The following is a 19,192-nucleotide window of genomic DNA, read 5'->3' on the forward strand; positions in this document are numbered from 1 at the left end:
AAAAGAACCAATACCTGGGGTTTTATCTACTTTGTCTGTCTCTGAGACTCACCTCATTTGTGCATAAGGGCAATCCTTCTGACAACCTCCAGACTGTTTTTCAGAGACTCATAGCCATATAAATTCATTTGTCCTTTCCATTTCCCCCTTAATTTAGGTCAAACAGCATTTTTAACTCCGGTTATTATATGTAGACAGGAATATTCTGCTGGTCCACGTTGAACCTTTATTTCAAGGTCATTTTCTAGTTACATCATCAGCTGGCACTTGGTAGTGATCCCTCAGTGCCAGGGAGGCTCATCCCCAGGTGTCCTGTCCCACGCTGGGGGGAAGGCATTGCATTTACATGCTGAGTTTGGCTTTGAGACTGGCCACATTTGAGCAACATGGAGGCTGTAAGGAGGGAACTTTAGGCACAGTGCTGCTCTAGGCCTTGTTCTTATTTCAGGTGTATAGGCTCACAAGCATAGTCATTAGTATCAGGGGCTCACTGTTGGAACCTCATTCCTTCCTGGTCCTTACCGTTGCACCCAGGGGACTGCCACTGCTCCCCTAGGGACCACAATAGAGCCCTCACCCCGCCAGGAACCCAGTTCCCCCCAAGTGTTGTTTTTAATTGTTTCCACTATGAGTATATCCAAACATTTCCATGCACCCTGGACACATGCCCTGTATAGCTCCCTGTCAACCATATGTCCCTGTCAATAACTTCCCATACCAGTATTCCTCTGCTGCCATTGTTGAACCACTCTGTGATCCAAAATTTCCTGAGAAGTGAAGCCCAATATAATGCCAGGTTCCCTTAATAGTAAAATGGAATATAGCGATGAGTTTAAAGGTTATATATAGAATATATATTGATTTGGAAAAATTCTACATCCTATCTTTTTCTTTTCTTTTTTCCTAATTATTGAGCTTCTCTTCACAAGAGCCATAGATCACAGTAATTCATATACACAATATACAGTACTCCCACATATACAATATAAAACCTTTCCCTTCCACAGCGATCTTTTAACTTATTCGTATCATATTTACTGAAACTGATGTACAGATATTGAAACAATAGCTTTCAAACAAGGTAACATTTGTGTTTACATTGTGGTTTATACTTTAGGCTATAAAGTTTTCTAAGTTTTTAGTTATCCTATGTTTTACATTATGGTTTACATTATTAGTCTGTCATCCCCTATATGTTTTTGGTGTAATATTACATGTTTTATATCCATCCTTGGGTATTCTTGTGACACACTTCTTTTGCCCTAACATTTACTTTGGTTCCATCTATTCAATATCTATTTCTCCCTCCCCTTGGGGCCCACAGTGACAGTCAATCTTCATTGCTTGAGGAACCATGTTCAGAGATACTGGCAACAGTGTTGAGGGCTTGACTTGCTCAACTACCCTAATGCCCTGGGAACCACCCTTTCTCTTGAGAGATACAGTTCCCTCTATTTGATGGCATTAGTCCTCCCCAGGATGTTGGTCTACCTTCACTCTCATTATATGGGTCTCTACCCAATGGTATAACCCACTCTGGCAAAATGAACATTCAGATATTCCCTAGGAGTCTGTTCTGCGTCAGATTATCCCCTTTGAGTATTTTAAACAGGTAACTTTCCTAATTATATTTTGAAAAGGTTTTCTCAGCATTATACTCTCAACCAACACGTGACAATCTCCTATGTTCATATGTTGCCCCACCCTCACCCCAAATTCTTGGGCAATATTACCCATCCGCCCATCCCTAGGACCCCTCAAACCCGCAAAGCCCCACCCAAAGGTAACCCTATGCCCCCATGTTATCCCTTCCTTGTACACATACTTACCTCCAGCTTATCATAGATTTCACCCATGTAGATGTCAGCTTACATCCTTCCTCTACTCCCCGATTTCCTGTAAGCCTAACTTCCAGTCTTTAACTCTCTGAGGCAGCTTGCTTATTTCATATCATTGAGGTCATGTAGTGTTTGTCCTTCAATGCCTGGGTTGCTTCACTCAACATGGGGTTCTCAAGATTCATCCATGTTATCATGTATGTTTGTAGTGTATTTGTTCTTAAAGTCGAGTAGTATTCCATTGTATGTATATACCACATTTTATTAATCCACTCATGTGTTGATGGGCATTTGGGTTGATTCCAACTTTTGGCGATAGTGAACAATGCTGCTATGAACATTGGTGTGCATATATCAGTTTGTGTCCTTGTTTTCAGTTCTGCTGGGTATATACCCAGGAGTGGAATTGCTGGGTCATATGGTAAATCTATGGTTAGTTTTTTGAGAAACCGCCAAACTGTCCTCCAGAATGGTTGAATCCTTCTGCATTCCCACCAGCAGTGGATGAGTGTTCCCCTTTCTTCACATCCTCTCCATCATTTGTATTCTTCTGTTTTTTCATAGGTGCCAATCTTATGAGAGTAAGATGGTATCTCATTGTAGTTTTAATTTGCATTTCCCTGATAGCTAGAGATTTGGACAATTTTTTCATGTGCTTTTTAGCCATTTGTATTTCTTCTTTGGAGAAGTGTCTGTTTAAATCTTTTTCCCATTTTTTAAATGGGTTGTTTATCTTTTTATTTTCAAGTTATAGGAGTTCTTTATATATGCAAGTTATAAGTCTCTTATTGGATATATGGTTGTCAAATATTTTCTCCCATTGAGTAGGTTCCCTTTTTACTTTCTTGACAAATTCCTTTGAGGTGCAGAAGGCTTTAATTTTGAGGAAGTCCTGTTTATCTGTTTGTTCTTTTGCTGCTCGTGCTTTTGGTGTGATGTTCATGAAGCCATTTCCTATTACAAGGTCTTGTAGATGTTTCCCTACACTGCTTTCCAAGGTCTTTATGGTCTTGGCTCTTATATTTAGGTCTTTGATCCATCTTGAGTTGATCTTTGTATAAGGTGTGAGATGGTAATCCTCTTTCATTCTTCTACATATGGATATCCAGTTCTCCAGGCACCATTTGTTGAATAGGCCATTCTCTCCCAGTTGAGAGGGTTTGGTGGCTTTATTGAATATTATATGGCTATATATATGAGGTTCTATATCAGAACTTTCAATTCGATTCCATTGGTCTGTGTGTCTCTCCTTATGCCAATACCATGCTGTTTTCACTACTGTATCTTTGTAGTATGTTTTGAAGTCAGGTAGTGTGATTCCTCCTATTTCGTTTTTCTTTTTCAATATATCTTTGGCTATTTGGGGCCTCTTTCCTTTCCAAATAAATTTCATAGTTAGTTTTTCTAGTTCCTTAAAGAAGGCTGTGTTGATTTTTATTGGGATTGCATTGAATGTGTAGATCAGTTTTGGTAGGATAGACATATTAATAATATTTAGTCTTCCTATCCATGAACAGGGAATATTCTTCCATTTATTTAGGTCTTCTTTGATTTCCTTAAACAGTCTTGTATAATTCTTGGTGTATAAGTTTTTACATCTTTAGTTAAATTTATTCCTAAATACTTTATTTTTAAATTTACTATTGTGCATAGCTTTTGTTTCTTGATTTCCTCCTGATCTTGCTCATTATTGGTGTACAGAAATTCTACTGATTTTTGTGCATTGATCTTATAACTTGCGACTTTACTAAACTCATTTATGAGTTGTAGAAGCTTTGTTGTATACCTCTCAGTGTTTTCTATGTATAGGATCATGCCATCTGCAAATAATGAAATTTTGACTTCTTCCTTTCCAATTTGAATGCCTTTTATATCTGGTTCTTGCCTCAGTGCTCGAGCAAGTACTTCTAAGACAATGTTAAATAGAAGGGGAGAGAGTGGGCATCCTTGTCTTGTTCCTGACTTTAGAGGGAAGGACTTTAGGATTTCTTCATTGTAAACGATGTTGGCTGTGGGTTTTTCATATATACTCTTTATCATGTTCAAAAAATTTCCTTGTATTCCGATCTTTTGGAGTGTTTTTATCAAGACAGGGTGCTGTATTTTGTCAAATGTTTTTTCTGCATCTATAGATATAATCATGTGATTTTTTTCCCTTCAGTCTGTTTATATGGTGTATTACATTGATTGATTTCTTATGTTGAACCATCCTTGCATACCTGGAATGAATCCCACTTGGTCATGGTGTATAATTTGTGTAATGTGTTGTTGAATATGATTAGCAAGTATTTTGTTAAGTATTTTTGCTTCTAGGTTCATTAGAGAAATTGGTCTATAATTTTCCTTTCTTTTGGTGTCTTTGTTTGGCTTTGGTACTAGGGTAATGTTGGCATCATAGAAGGAGTTAGGCAATGTTCCTTCTGTTTCGATTTTTTGGAAGAGTTTCAGCAGGATTGGTGTTAGTTCTTTCCAGAATGTTTTGTAGAATTCACCTGTGAAGCTGTCTGGCCCTGGGCTCTTCTTAGTGGGGAGGTTTTTAATGACTGATTCTCTCTTCAGTTGTGATTGGTTTGTTGAGATCATCAATTTCTTCTTTCGTCAATATAGGCAGCTTATATGTTTCTAGGAATTTGTCCGTTTCCTCTGAATTGTCATTTTTGTTGGAATATAGTTTTTCAAAGTATCCTCTTATGATAGTCTTTATTTCTGTGGGGTCAGTGGTGATATCTCCTTTCTCATTTCTTGTTTTGTGTATTTGCATCTTCTCTCTCTTTTTCTTTGTTAGTCTCACTAAAGGTTTGTCAATTCTATTGATGTTCTCAAAAAACCAGCTCTTGGTCTTATTTGTCTTTTCAAGTGCTTTCTTATTTTCTATTTCATTTAGTTCTGCTCTTATCTTTAGTATTTCCCTCCTTCTTCCTGTTCGATTAATTTTTTTTTCTCTAATTCCTCCAAATGTGCAGTTAGTTCTTCCATTTTTGCTCTTTCTTCTTCTTTTTTTTGCCTTTTATTTATTTATTTATTTTAATTAAAATTATTTATTTTTACGAATTACATTAAAAAAATACGAGGTCCCAATCAACCCCACCGCCCCCACCCCCCACTCCCCCCACAGTAACACTCTCTCCCATCATCACGAGACATCCATTGCACCCAGTAAGTACATCTCTGAACATCCCTGCACCCCGTAGTCAATGGTCCACATCATAGCCCACACTCCCCCGTTCCATCCAGTGGGCCCTGGGGGGGGTCTACAATGTCCTGTAATTGTCCGTGAAGCACCACCCAGGACAACTCCACGTCCCGAAAACGCCTCCACATCTCATCTCTTCCTCCCATTCCCCAAACCCAGCAGCCATCATGGCTACCCTTCCCACACCCATTCCACATTTTCTCTGTGGACATTGGATTGGTTGTGTCCATTGCACATCTATGTCAAGTGAGGGCTTAGATTCCACATGGACACTGGATGCACTCCTCCTGCTTTCAGTTGTAGACACTCTAGGCTCCATGGTGTGGTGGTTGACCTTCTTCAACTCCATGTTAGCTGAGTGGGGTAAGTCCAATGAATCAAAGTGTAGGAGCTGAAGTCTGTTGAGGCTCTGGGCCTGGGTGTCTTATTATCAGTCCAGAGATTCAAATCCCCTAAATATATCTTAAACCCCAGCACCAACTACAATTCCAGTAAAGTAGCATGCAAGTCTTGTGGGAAGAGATCCCCTCCGAGTTCAATTCCATCATGTAGAAACACCAGCTCCAAAGAAGGGCCATCTGCCATGGCAGTGAACCCCATCTGCCATGACCATAGAACCCGTGGGTCTCTTTATCCCTCAGAAGAACCAATACCTGGGGTTGTATCTACTTTATCTGTCTCTTAGACTCTGCTCAGTTGTGCATAAGGGCATTCCTTCTGACAACCTCCAGACTCTTTTTTAGAGACTCATAGCCTTATAATCTCATTTCTCCTTTCCATTTCCCCCTTATATTAGGTCAAACAGCATTTTTTTTTCAGTGTAAAAAGAGTTTATTCTACCACACCATTGGCAACAGAAGAATTAAATTTCATTTTTGTGTATATTTCAGATGACAAAGATATTCAATTATTATTTAACATGCTTGATTGTTCACCAGTTTTAATATATTTTCTATGCATAGTGGTACCTAAATATCTCAGACAGTTCCTTTTCTTTTTTTTTATTTTTATTTTTTTAATATTTATTTATTATTATTATTTTAATTACATTAAAAAAATATATGAGGTCCCATTCAACCCCACTGCCCCCGCCCCCCACTCCCCCCACAGCAACACTCTCTCCCATCATCGTGTTACATCCATTGCACCTGGTAAGTTCATCTCTGAGCATCACTGCACCCCATAGTCAATGGTCCACATCATAGCCCAGACTCTCTCACGTTCCATCCAGTGGGCCCTGGGGGGATCTACAGTGTCCCGTAATTGTCCGTGAAGCACTATCCAGGACAACTCCACGTCCCGAAAAGGCCTCCACATCTCATCTCTTCCTCCCGTTCCCCACACCCAGCAGCCCCCATGGCTACCGTTCCCACACCCATTCCACATTTTCTCTGTGGACATTGGATTGGTTGTGTCCATTGCACACCTATGTCAAGTGAGGGCTTAGATTCCACATGGGTACTGGATGCACTCTTCCCGCTTCTAGTTGTAGACACTCTAGGCTCCATGTTGTGGTGGTTGACCTTCTTCAACTCCATGTTAGCTGAGTGGAGTAAGTCCAATAAGTCAAAGTGTAGGAGCTGAAGTCTGTTGAGGCTCTGGGCCTGGGTGTCATATTATCAGTCCAGAGATTCAAATCCCCTACATATATCTTAAACTCAGCACCAGCTACAATTCCAATAAAGTAGCATGCAAGTCTTGTGAAAAGAGATCCCCTCTGAGTCCATTTCCATCACGCAGAAACACCAGCTCCAAAGAAGGGCCATCTGTCATGGCAGTGAACCCCTTCTGCCATGACCATAGAACCCGTGGGTCTCTTTATCCCTCAAAAGAACCAATACCTGGGGTTGTATCTACCTTATCTGTCTCTTAGACTCTGTTCAGTTGTACATAGGGGTATTCCTTCTGACAACCTCCAGACTCTTTTTTAGAGACTCACAGCCTTATAATCTCATTTCTCCTTTCCATTTCCCCCTTACATTAGGTCAAACCGCTTCCCGAAGTCATGTTATTATATGTAGACAGGTATATTCTGCTGTTCCGCATTGAATCTTTAATTCAAGGTCATTTTCTAGTTGCTTCTTCAGCTGGTATGTGGTAGTGATCCCTCGGTGCCAGGGAGGCTCATCCCCGGGTGTCGTGTCCCACGCTGGGGGGAATGCATCACATCTACACGCTGAGTTTGGCTGTGAGAGTGGCCACATTTGAGTAACATGAAGGCTGTCAGGAGGAAATCCCCAGGCACAATGCTACTCTAGGCCTTGTTCTTATTGCAGGTGCATAGGCTCAAAAGTGTAGCCATTAGTATCAAGAGCCCACTGTTGGGCCCTCCTTCCTTCCTGGTTCTTGCCGTTGCACCTGGAGGATTGCCGCTGCTCTCCCAGGGCCCACAACAGTGACCCCCTGGCCAGGAGCCCAGTACCCCCCCAGCTGTTGTTTTTAATTGTTTCCACTATGAGTATATATAGACATTACCATATACCCTGGGCATATGCCCTGTATAACTCCCTGTCAACCATATATATCCTGTCAATAACATCCCATATCAGTATTCCTCCGCTGCCATTGTTGAACCACTCTGTGATCCAAAACTTCCCATAAAGTGAATCCCAACATAATGTCAGCTTCAGAAGAGTCTTAGATCACCAAAATTCATATATACAATATACAATATTTCCCCAGATCCACCATAAAACCTTTTCCCTTCCACAGCAATAATCTTTTAACTTATTCATATCATATTTCCTGAAACTGATGTACAGATTCCGAAACTATAGTTTTCAAAGCAGGTAACATTTGTGCTTACTATGTGGTCCATACTTTAGGTTGTACAGTTTTCTAAATTTTTTAGTTATCCTATGTTTTGTCTTATGGTTTTCATTATTAGTCTGTCGTCCCCTATATGTTTTTGGTGTAATATTAGCTGTTTTATATTCATCCTCGTGTACTCTCACATAACTCCTCTTTTGCCCCCTTATTTACCTTTGTTCTATCCATTGCATGTCCATTCCCCCCCCCCCCCCCTTAGGGCCCACAACGCCTGCCAATCTAATGCCCTGGGAGCCGTCCTTTCTCACGAGAGATACAGTTCTCTCTATTCGACGGCATTAGTCTTCCCCAGGATATGGGTCCACCCCACCCAATGGTAGAACCCACCTTGGCAAAATGAGCCTTCAGCTATTCCCTCCAGAGTCCATCCCGCATCAGACCATACCCCCTGAGCGTCCTAACCAGGTGACCCTCCTACTTATACTTTGATACGTTTTACTCAACATTTAGTTCTCAACGAACTTCTGGCACTCTCCCATGTTTGTATGTTGCCCCTCCCTCCCACCTATTTCTTGGACCATATTACCCCTCTTCCCATCCTCAGCCCCCCTCAAACCCAGAAAACCCCACCCGAAGGTAACCCCTTGCCCCCATTTTGTCCCTTCTTTGTGCTCATACTTACCCCCAGCTCATCACAGATTCCACCCCTACAGACATTAACTCACATCCTTCCTCCACCCCCTGATTTCCAGTAAGCCACTTTTCCAGACTCTAGCTCTCTGAGGCAGTTAACTTATTTCATATCATTGAGGTCATATAGTATTTGTCCTTCAATGCCTGGGTTGCTTCACTTAACATAAGATTCTTAAGGTTCATCCATGTTATCACGTGCGATTGTAGTGTATTGGTTCTTACAGCTGAGTAGTATTCCATTGTGTGTATATACCACATTTTATTGATCCACTCATCTGTTGATGGACTTTTGGATTGATTCCAACTTTTGGCGATGGTGAACAATGCTGCTATGAACATTGGTATACATATATCGGTTTGTGTCCTTGTTTTCAGATCTGATGGGTATATACCCAGCAGTGGTATTGCTGGGTCATATGGCAAATCTATGGATAATTTTTTGAGAAACTGCCAAACTGTCCTCCAGAATGGTTGGATCCTTCTGCATTCCCACCAGCAATGGATGAGTGTTCCCCTTTCTTCACATCCTCTCCAGCATTTGTATTCTACTGTTTTTTTCATGGCTGCCAATCTTATGGGAGTAAGATGGTATCTCATTGTAGTTTTGATTTGCATTTCCCTGATAGCTAGGGATTTGGAGCATTTTTTCATGTGCTTTTTAGCCATTTGTATTTCTTCTTTGGAGAAGTGTCTGTTTAAATCTTTTTCCCATTTTTTAAATGGGTTGTTTATCTTTTTGTTTTCGAGATATATGAGTTCTTTATATATGCAAGTTATAAGTCTCTTATCAGATATATGGTTGCCAAATATTTTCTCCCATTGTGTGGGTTCCCTTTTTACTTTCTTGACAAACTCCTTTGAGGTGCAGAAGGCTTTAATTTTGAGGTAGTCCCATTTATCTATTTGTTCTTTTGCTGCTCGTGCTTTTGGTGTGATATTCATGAAGCCATTTCCTATTACAAGGTCCTGTAGATGTTTCCCTACACTGCTTTCTAAGGTCTTTATGGTCTTGGCTCTTATATTTAGGTCTATGATCCATATTGAGTTGATCTTTGTATAAGGTGTGAGATGGTAATCCTCTTTCATTCTTCTACATATGGCTATCCAGTTCTCCAGGCACCATTTGCTGAATAGGCCATTCTCTCCCAGTTGAGAGGGTTTGGTGGCTTTATCGAATATTATATGGCTATATACATGAGGTTCTATATCTGAACTTTCAATTCAATTCCATTGGTCTGTGTGTCTCTCCTTATGCCAGTACCATGGTGTTTTCACTACTGTAGCTTTGTAGTATGTTTTGAAGTCAGGAAGTGTGATTCCTCCTATTTCGTTTTTCTTTTTCAATATGTCTTTGGCTATTCGGGGCCTCTTTCCTTTCCAAATAAATTTCATAGTTAGTTTTTCTAGTTCCTTAAAGAAGGCTGTGTTGATTTTTATTGGGATTGCATTGAATGTGTAGATCAGTTTTGGTAGGATAGACATCTTAATAATATTCAGTCTTCCTATCCACGAACAGGGAATATTCTTCCATTTATTTAGGTCTTCTTTGATTTCCTTGAACAATCTTGTATAGTTCTCGATGTATAAGTTTTTTACCTCTTTAGTTAAATTTATTCCTAAGTATTTGATTTTTTTATTTACTATTGTGAATGGTATTTGTTTCTTGATTTCCTCCTGATCTTGCTCATTATTGGTGTATAGAAATGCTACTGATTTTTGCGCATTGATCTTATAACCTGAGACTTTGCTAAACTCATTTATGCGTTCTAGGAGCTTTGTTGAAGACCTCTCAGGGTTTTCTATATATAGGATCATGTCATCTGCAAATAATGAAATTTTGACTTCTTCCCTTCCAATTTGAATGCCTTTTATATCTGGTTCTTGTCTCAGTGCTCGAGCAAGTACTTCCAAGACAATGTTAAATAGGAGCGGAGACAATGGGCATCCTTGTCTTGTTCCTGATTTTAGAGGGAAGGATTTCAGGATTTCGCCATTGTAAACAATGTTGGCTTTAGGTTTTTCATATATACTCTTTATCATTTTCAAAAAGTTTCCTTGTATTCCGATCTTTTGGAGTGTTTTTATCAGGAAGGGGTGCTGTATTTTGTCAAATGCCTTTTCTGCATCTATAGATATAATCATGTGGTTTTTTTCTCTCAATCTGTTTATATGGTGTATTACATTGATTGATTTTCTTATGTTGAACCATCCTTGCATACCTGGGATAAATCCCACTTGGTCATGGTGTATAATTCATTTAATGTGTTGTTGAATACGATTAGCAAGTATTTTGTTAAGTATTTTTGCGTCTAGGTTCATTAGAGAAATTGGTCTGTAATTTTCCTTTCTTGTGGTGTCTTTGTTTGGCTTTGGTAATAGGGTAATGTTGGCATCATAGAAGGAATTAGGCAGTGTTCCTTCTGTTTCGATTTTTTGGAATAGTTTCAACAGGATTGGTGTTAGTTCTTTCCGAAATGTTTTGTAGAATTCACCTGTGAAGCCGTCTGGCCCTGGGCTCTTCTTAGTTGGGAGATTTTTAATGACTGATTCTATCTCTTTGCTTGTGATTGGTTTGTTAAGATCATCAATTTCTTCTTTCGTCAGTATGGGCTGCTTATGTATTTCTAGGAATTTGTCCATTTCCTCTAACTTGTCATTTTTGTTGGAATATAGTTTTTCAAAGTATCCTCTTATGATAGTCTTTATTTCTGTGGGGTCAGTGGTGATATCACCTTTCTCATTTCTTATTTTGTGTATTTGCATCTTTTCTCTTTTTTTCTTTGTTAGTCTCACTAAAGGTTTGTCAATTTTGTTGATCTTCTTAAAAAACCAGCTCTTGGTCTTGTTTATTTTTTCAAGTGCTTTCTTATTTTCTATTTCATTTAGTTCTGCTCTTATCTTTGTTATTTCCTTCCTTCTTCTTCCTGTTGGGTTACTTTGTAGTTGTTTTTCTAATTCCTTCAAATGTGCAGTTAATTCTTCAATTTCTGCTCTTTCTTCTTTTTTGATATATGAATTTATGGCTATAAATTTCCCTCTCAGTACCGCTTTTGCTGCCTCCCATAAATTTTGGTATGTTGTGTTATCATTATCATTTGTTTCAAGGTAGTCATTGATTTCTTTTGAGATTTCCTCTTTGACCCACTGTTTTTCTAAGAGTGTGCTGTTTAATTTCCAAATTGTCGTGTGAAGTCTGGGTCTCTGTCCCTTGCAAATTTCCAGCTTGACTCCACTGTGGTCAGAGATATTGTTTTGTATGATTTCGATCTTTCTGAATTCATTAAGCCTTTCTTTGTGGCCTAGCATATGGTCAATCTTGGAGAATGTTCCATGTGCGCTTGAGAAAAATGTATATCCTGCTGTGTTTGGGTGTAATGATCTATATATGTCTATTAGATCCAGTTCTTCTAATATACTGTTCAAATGTTTTGTTTCTTTAGTGATTCTCTTTTGAGATGTTCTGTCCAGAGTTGATAGTGGTGTATTAAAATCCCCCACTATAATTGTAGATGCATCTATTCACTTAGTTTTTCCAGCGTTTGCCTCACATATTTAGAGGCACCCTTGTTAGGAGCATAAATATTTATGATTGTTTGATCTTCTTGACAAATTGTCCCTTTCACTAAAATATAGTATCCTTCTTTGTCTCTCACAATTGTATCGCATTTAAAGTCTATTTTGTCTGATATTAATATAGCTACTACTGCCTTTTTTTGGTTGTTGTTTGCTTGTATGATTGTTTTCCAGCCATTCACTTTCAACCTCCATGAGTCTCTGGGTCTAAGATGTGTCTCTTGTAGGCAGCATATAGATGGGTCATATTTCCTTATCCAGTGTCCCAGTCTGAATCTTTTGATAGGTGAGTTTAATCCGTTGACATTCAGTGTTATTACGTTTAGAGAGTTATTTATGGTAGCCATATTTTGGTTGGATTTGTGTTTGTTATATTTTGTTTGTATTATTTTATTTTCCCCTTCTATTTTTGTCTTTCTTGTTGCTTTTACACTCTCCTCCATCTCTGACTGTCCTGTTTTTTCCTTTCTTCCTGCAGAATTCCCTTAAGAATTTCTTGAAGGGGAGGTTTCTTGTTGATATACTCTTTCAGTTTCTGTTTATCTGTGAATATTTTGAACTCTCCATCATTTTTGAATGCTAGTTTAGCTGGATAGAGTATTCTTGGTTGGAGATTTTTTTCCTTTAGTACCTTGACTATATCATACCACTGCCTTCTTGCCTCCATCGTTTCAGATGAGAAATCAGCACTTAATGTTATGGAGTTTCCCTTGTATGTGATGGTTTTCTTTTCTCTTGCTGCTTTTAGAATTTTTTCTTTGTCTTGAGCATTGGATAATTTGACAAGTATATGTCTTGGGGTGGGTCTGTTGGGGTTTATGACCAGTGGAGTGTGCTGTGCTTCTTGGATATGTACATCTGTCTCTTTCAGTAGATTTGGGAAGTTTTCATTCATTATTTCCTGCAACACTCCTTCTGACCCCTTTCCCTTCTCTTCTCCTTCTGGAATGCCTATAATACGTATGTTTGAGCGTTTTGCGTTATCATTCAGGTCCCTAAGTCCTATCTGGATTTTTTCTACCTTTTTATTGACCACTTCTACTATCTGTTTGATTTCCAATGCACTGTCTTCCACATCACTAATTCTCTGCTCTGCCTCTTCTAGTCTGCTGGTATTTGCTGCAAGTGTATTTTTGATTTCTTGAATTGTGGTGTTCATTTCCATCATATCTGTTATTTTTTTGCGCATGTCTGCAATTTCCCCTCCAAGTTTTGTCTTCACGCTGTTAACCTCTTTCAGTACTTCATCAAATTTGTCGGTGATAAATGTTATGAGATCTTTCATTGCTTGTGCGAAGTCCTGCCCCCCTTCCTGATTTTCAGTTTGTTGATTGGATTCAGCCATGTTTTCCTGATTACTGGTTTGGTTTGTAGATTTTTGTTGCTGTCTTGTCAACATTTTTTCTTGACGGGTTTAATCAGTTCCTTAGCTTCTTTGTCTAGTCTTGGAGATTAATTAGTTGTTGTTTTTGCGTAAGTGTTATATCTTCTCTTTGTCACTTTGTTCTTCTTATTCCAATTTCTTATTGCTAGTTAAGCTCACTTTAAAGGAAAGTATTAGTGCTGGGGAAAGTCAATTGTGTAAGGAAGGAAAAAGTGTGAAGTAGTATTGGTGATATATGTTTACAAAGCAACAATATGAGTTCTGGGAGGATGGAGGTTAGATCATGTAAATTGTGTAGAGTTATAGTAGTAGGAAAGTACCTATAATGAGGTAGACGACTGAATATGGGAGGAATGTGGTACGTACTAAGAGGCTATTGTTTTCGTGAGAGAGGGAAAGAGAAAAGAAAGGTAATAGTTTCAGGGACGAATACCAGATGGAAAACTAAACAAAGGTATTAGAAATTAAGAGTTAGACACTTTGTGGATCAAAGAAAGGGAGATGGAATATAGGAGAGATAGCAGATGGTGGAGGATATCAAGTTGTAGGGGAAAGGGGATAGTGTAGATAGGCTAAATCTATTCACAGAGAAATGAGGCAGTGGAGGGTAAGGAAACCCAGCAAATGTGAGGTATTTCCTGTAGGACCTATTGTATTGTTAAGGTAAAATATTATAAGAAGAATATTGGGGACAAGAAAGAGAGGATTGAAAAAATAAAAGAACAACAAGAACAACAAGAACAACAAGAACAACAACAACAAAAAAAACCAAAGAACAGAAACCCCGCCGCCAGGCTCGGCTGGGCTCAGCTGGGCTCCGGTCCTCCGCCCGCCACCCGCCGCGGCTCGGTTGGGCTTGGCTGGGCTCGGGTCCCCCGCCTGCTGCCCACCGCGGCTCGGCTGGGCTTGGCTTCCCCGCCCACCACGGCTCAGCCGGGCTCAGCCGGACTCGGCTTCCCCGCCCACCGCCCGCCGCCGCGGCGCAGCGTGGCTCGGCTCTCCCGCCCGCCGCCCGCCGCGGTGCTAGCTGCCTCGGCTCCACCTACCCAAGGAGGGAGTCCTCCACACGTAGCTGGGATCTCCGTGTATATTTCACAGATGGATCCTCTCTGTTACCTTCCCTCCAAATCGATGTCCAGACACCTCCGGACCAGGAAAAATCCCGAAACAGCCGGTCCCAAAGAGTCTCCGACGCCTCCCAGCCGATTCCCCCCAGGAGCTAGTAACCGGGAAGTTCACTCAGCCGCCATCTTGCCTCCCCCTCCTAAAAAGTCCCAAATTATATCTTATAGACCAGTCCTTTCCGTTACCTTCCCACCAAATCGATGTCCAGACACTTCCTGCCCTGAAAAAATCCTGAAAAAGCCTGGTCCCGGAGAACCTCCAGCGGTGCCCAGCTGCCTCTTCCCAGGAGATTCGGCAAGGCCTCAAACAGCATTTTGAAGTCATGTTATTATATGTAGACAGGGATATTCTGCTGATCCGTATTGAACCTTTAATTCAAGGTCATTTTCTAGTTGCATCTTCAGCTGGTATGTGGTAGTGATCCCTCGGTGCCAGGGAGGCTCATCCCCGGGTGTCCTGTCCCACGTTGGAGGGAATGCACTGCATCTACATGCTGAGTTTGGGTGTGAGAGTGGCCACATTTGAGTAACTTGAAGGCTGTCAGGAGGAAACTCCCAGGCACAGTGCTACTCTAGGCCTTGTTCTTATTGCAGGTGTATAGGCTCAAAAGCATAGCCATTAGTATCAGGAACCCACTGTTGGGCCCTCCTTCCTTCCTGGTTCTTGCCGTTGCCCCTGGCGGACTGCCGCTGCTCCCCAGGGTCCATGACCGTGACCCCCCGGCCAGGCGCCCAGTACCCACCCCAGCTGTTGTTTTTAATTGTTTCCACTATGAGTATATCTAGACATTACTATATACCCTGGGCATATGCCCTGTATAACTCCCTGTCAGCCATATATATCCTGTCAATAACATCCTATATCTGTATTCCTCTGCTGCCATTGTTGAACCACTCTATGATTCAAAACTTCCTGTAAAGTGAATCCCAACATAATGTCAGCTTCACAAGAGTCTTAGATCACTGAAATTCATATATACAATATACAGTACTTCCCCAGATCCACCATAAAACCTTTTCCCTTCCATAGCGATAATCTTTTAGCTTATTCATATCATATTTCCTGATACTGATGTACAGATTCTGGGGCAATAGCTTTCAAACAAGGTGACATCTGTGCTTACTATGTGGTCCATACTTTAGATTGTACCGTTTTCTAAATTTTTTAGTTATCCTATGTTTTGCCTTATGGTTTACATTATTAGTCTGTCGTCCCCTATATGTTTCTGGTGTAATATCACATGTTTTATATTCATCCTCGTGTACTCTCACAGTACTCCTCTCTTGCCTCCATATTCACCTTGGTTCCTTCCATTCCACATCCATTTTCCCCCTCCCCTTGAGGCCCACAACGCCAGCCAATCTCTATTTCCCAAGAAGTCCTGTCCAGAGATCCTTGCAGCAGTATTCAGGGCCTGACTTTCTCAACTGCCCTAATGCCCTGGGAGCCATCCTTTCTCTCTAGAGATACAGTTCTCTCTATTTGATGGCATTAGTCCTCCCCAGGGTGTGGGTCCACCCCAACTCTCACTTCTTGGGTCTCTTCCCAATGGTACAACCCACCTTGGCAAAATGAGCCTTCAGCTATTCCCCCGGAGTCCATCCCGCATCTTTCTTCTTTTTTGATGTATGAATTTATGGCTATAAATTTCCCTCTCAGTACTGCTTTTGGTGCATCCCATTAATTTTGGTATGTTGTGTTATCATTATCATTTGTTTCAAGGTAGTCATTGATTTCTTTTGAGATTTCCTCTTTGACCCACTGTTTTTCTAAGAGTGTGCTGTTTAATTTCCGTATCTTGGTGTGAAATCTGGGCCTCTGGCCCTTGCAGATTTCCAGCTTCACTCCACTATGGTCAGAGATATTATTTTGTATGATTTCGATCTTTCTGAATTCATTAAGCCTTTCTTTGTGGCCTAGCATATGGTCTATCTTGGAGAATCATCCATGTGCACTTGAGAAAAATGTATATCCTTCTGTGTTTGGGTGTAATGATCTGTATATGTCTATTAGGTCCAGCTCCTCTAATATACTGTTCAAATATTTCATTTCTTTAGTGATTCTCTTTTGAGATGTTCTGTCCAGAGTTGATAGTGGTGTATTAAAATCCCCCACTATAACTGTAGATGCATCTATTCTTTCACTTAGTTTTGCCAGCATTTGCCTCACGTATTTAGGGGCGCCCTTCTTAGGAGCATAAATATTTATGATTGTTTGTTCTTCCTGAGAGATTGTCCCTTTCACTAATACGTAGTATCCTTCTTTGTCTCTCACAATTGTTTCGCATTTAAAGTGTATTTTGTCTGATATTAATATAGCTACTCCTGCTGTTTTTTGGTTATTGTTTGCTTGTAAGATTTTTTTCCAACCATTCACTTTCAGCCTCCATGAATCTCTGGGTCTAAGATGTGTCTCTTGTAGACAGCATAAAGATGGATCATATTTCCTTATCCAATGTCCCAGTCTGAATCTTTTGATAGGTGAGTTTAATCTATTGACATTCAGTGTTATTATTTTCAAGGAATTATTTATGTTAGCCATATTTTGATTGGACTTGTGTTTGTCATATTTTGTTTGTTTGTTTTTTCTTCTCTTTTTGTCTTTTTTTGTTGCTCTTACACTCTCTTCCAACTCTGCCTGTCCTGTTTTTTCCTTTCTTCCTGCAGAACTCCCTTTAGAATTTCTTGAAGGGGAGGTTTCTTGTTGGCATACTCTCTCAATTTCTGTTTATCTGTGAATATTTTGAACTCTCCATCATGTCTGAATGCTAGTTTAGCTGGATAGAGTATTCTTGGTTGGAATTTGTTTTCTTTTAGTACCTTGACTATATCATACCACTGCCTTCTTGCCTCCATGGTTTCAGATGAGAAATCAGCACTTAATCTTACGGAGCTTCCCTTGTATGTGATGGTTTTCTTTTCTCTTGCTGCTTTTAGAATTTTCTCTTTGTCTTGAGCATTGGATAATTTTATAAGTATATGTCTTGGGGTGGGTCTGTTGGGGTTTATGATGTTTAGGGTGCGTTGTGCTTCCTGGATATGTACATCCATCTCTCTCAGTAGATTTGGGAAGTTTTCAGTGATTATTTCCTGCAACAACCCTTCTCTCCCCTTTCCCTTCTCTTCTCCTTCTGGGATGCCTATAATACGCATGTTTGTGCATTTTGCATTGCCATTCAGGTCCCTACGTCTTAGCTGGATTTTTTCTACCTTTTTATCGATCAATTCTACTATCTGTTTGATTTCTGATGTACTGTCTTCCACATCGCTAATTCTCTGCTCTGCCTCTTCTAATCTGCTGCTATTTGCTGCGAGTGTGTTTTTGGTTTCTTGAACTATGGTGTTCATTTTCATCATATCTGTTATCTTTTGTGTGTGTCTGCAATTTCCCCTCCAAGTGTTGTTTTCATGTTGTTAATCTCTTCCTTTACTTCATTAAATTTGTCGGTGATAAATGTTCTGAGATCTTTAATTGCTTGTGCGAAGTTCTGCTCCCCTTCCTGGTTTTTAGTTTGTTCATTGGATTCATCCATGTTTTCCTGATTAGTGGTTTGGTTTGTAGATTTTTGTTGCTGTCTGGTCATCATTTTATCTTGACGGGTTTAATGAGTTCTTAGGTTCTTTGTCTAATCTTGGGGATTAATTAGCTGTTGTTTTTGCATAAGTGTTATATCTTCTCTTTGTCACTTTGTTCTTCTTATTCTAATTTGTTATTGCTGGCTGAGTTCACTTTGAAGGAAAGTATTATGGCCAGGGAAAGGCAATTGTGTAAGCAAGGAAAATGTGTAAAGCAGTATTGGTAATAAATGTTAACAGAGCAACAATACGAGATCTGGGAGGATAGATATTAGATTCATGTAAGTTGTGTAGAATTATAGCAGTAAGTAGAGTACCTATATGAGGTAGTTGACTGAATATGGGAAGACTATGGTATGAATTAAAAAGCTAGTGTTTTCATGAGAGAGGGAAAGAGAAAAGAAAGGCAATAGTTTCAAGAGTGGATAAAAGACAGAAAACAAAACAAAGGTATTAGTAATTAAGAGTTAGACAATTTGGGAATCAAAGAAAGGGAGGTGGAATATAGGAGAGACAGTAGATGATGGAGGATATCAAGATGTGGGGGAAAGGGGATAGTGTAGGTAGCCAAAATCAATTCACACAGAAATGAGGCAATGGAGAATTAGGACACCCAGCAAATGTGAGGTGTTTCCTGCAGCACCTATTGCATAATAAAATAATATAAGAAGAAAATGAGGGACAAGAGAAAAGAGAGAAAAGAAAAAAGAGAGAAGAATGAACGAAAGAAAAAGGGGGGGGTAAAGAAAAGGGAGGGGAACAAGTAAGGATAAGAAAAGAAGATATAGAACACCAACAACAGCAACAACAAAAAACCCCTAAATAAAATGAAAAGAAAAATACCTTGGTGGATACAATGGGAGAAAAGACTAGGAAATAATGCAATATTAGCAACCAGGCAATAAAAAATAAAAAATAAAAAATTAAAATTAAAATAAAAAAAAAAACGCAAACGTTGAGGGCTAGGACAATCAAGGACCTCAGATGGGCCTCAGGGCGTGGTGGATTCAGGGATGGAAAGTCTGTGATATTGCAGACTCCA

Source organism: Dasypus novemcinctus, chromosome 10 (genome assembly GCF_030445035.2).
Source record: "Dasypus novemcinctus isolate mDasNov1 chromosome 10, mDasNov1.1.hap2, whole genome shotgun sequence".
NCBI classification, from domain to species: Eukaryota; Metazoa; Chordata; class Mammalia; order Cingulata; family Dasypodidae; genus Dasypus; species Dasypus novemcinctus.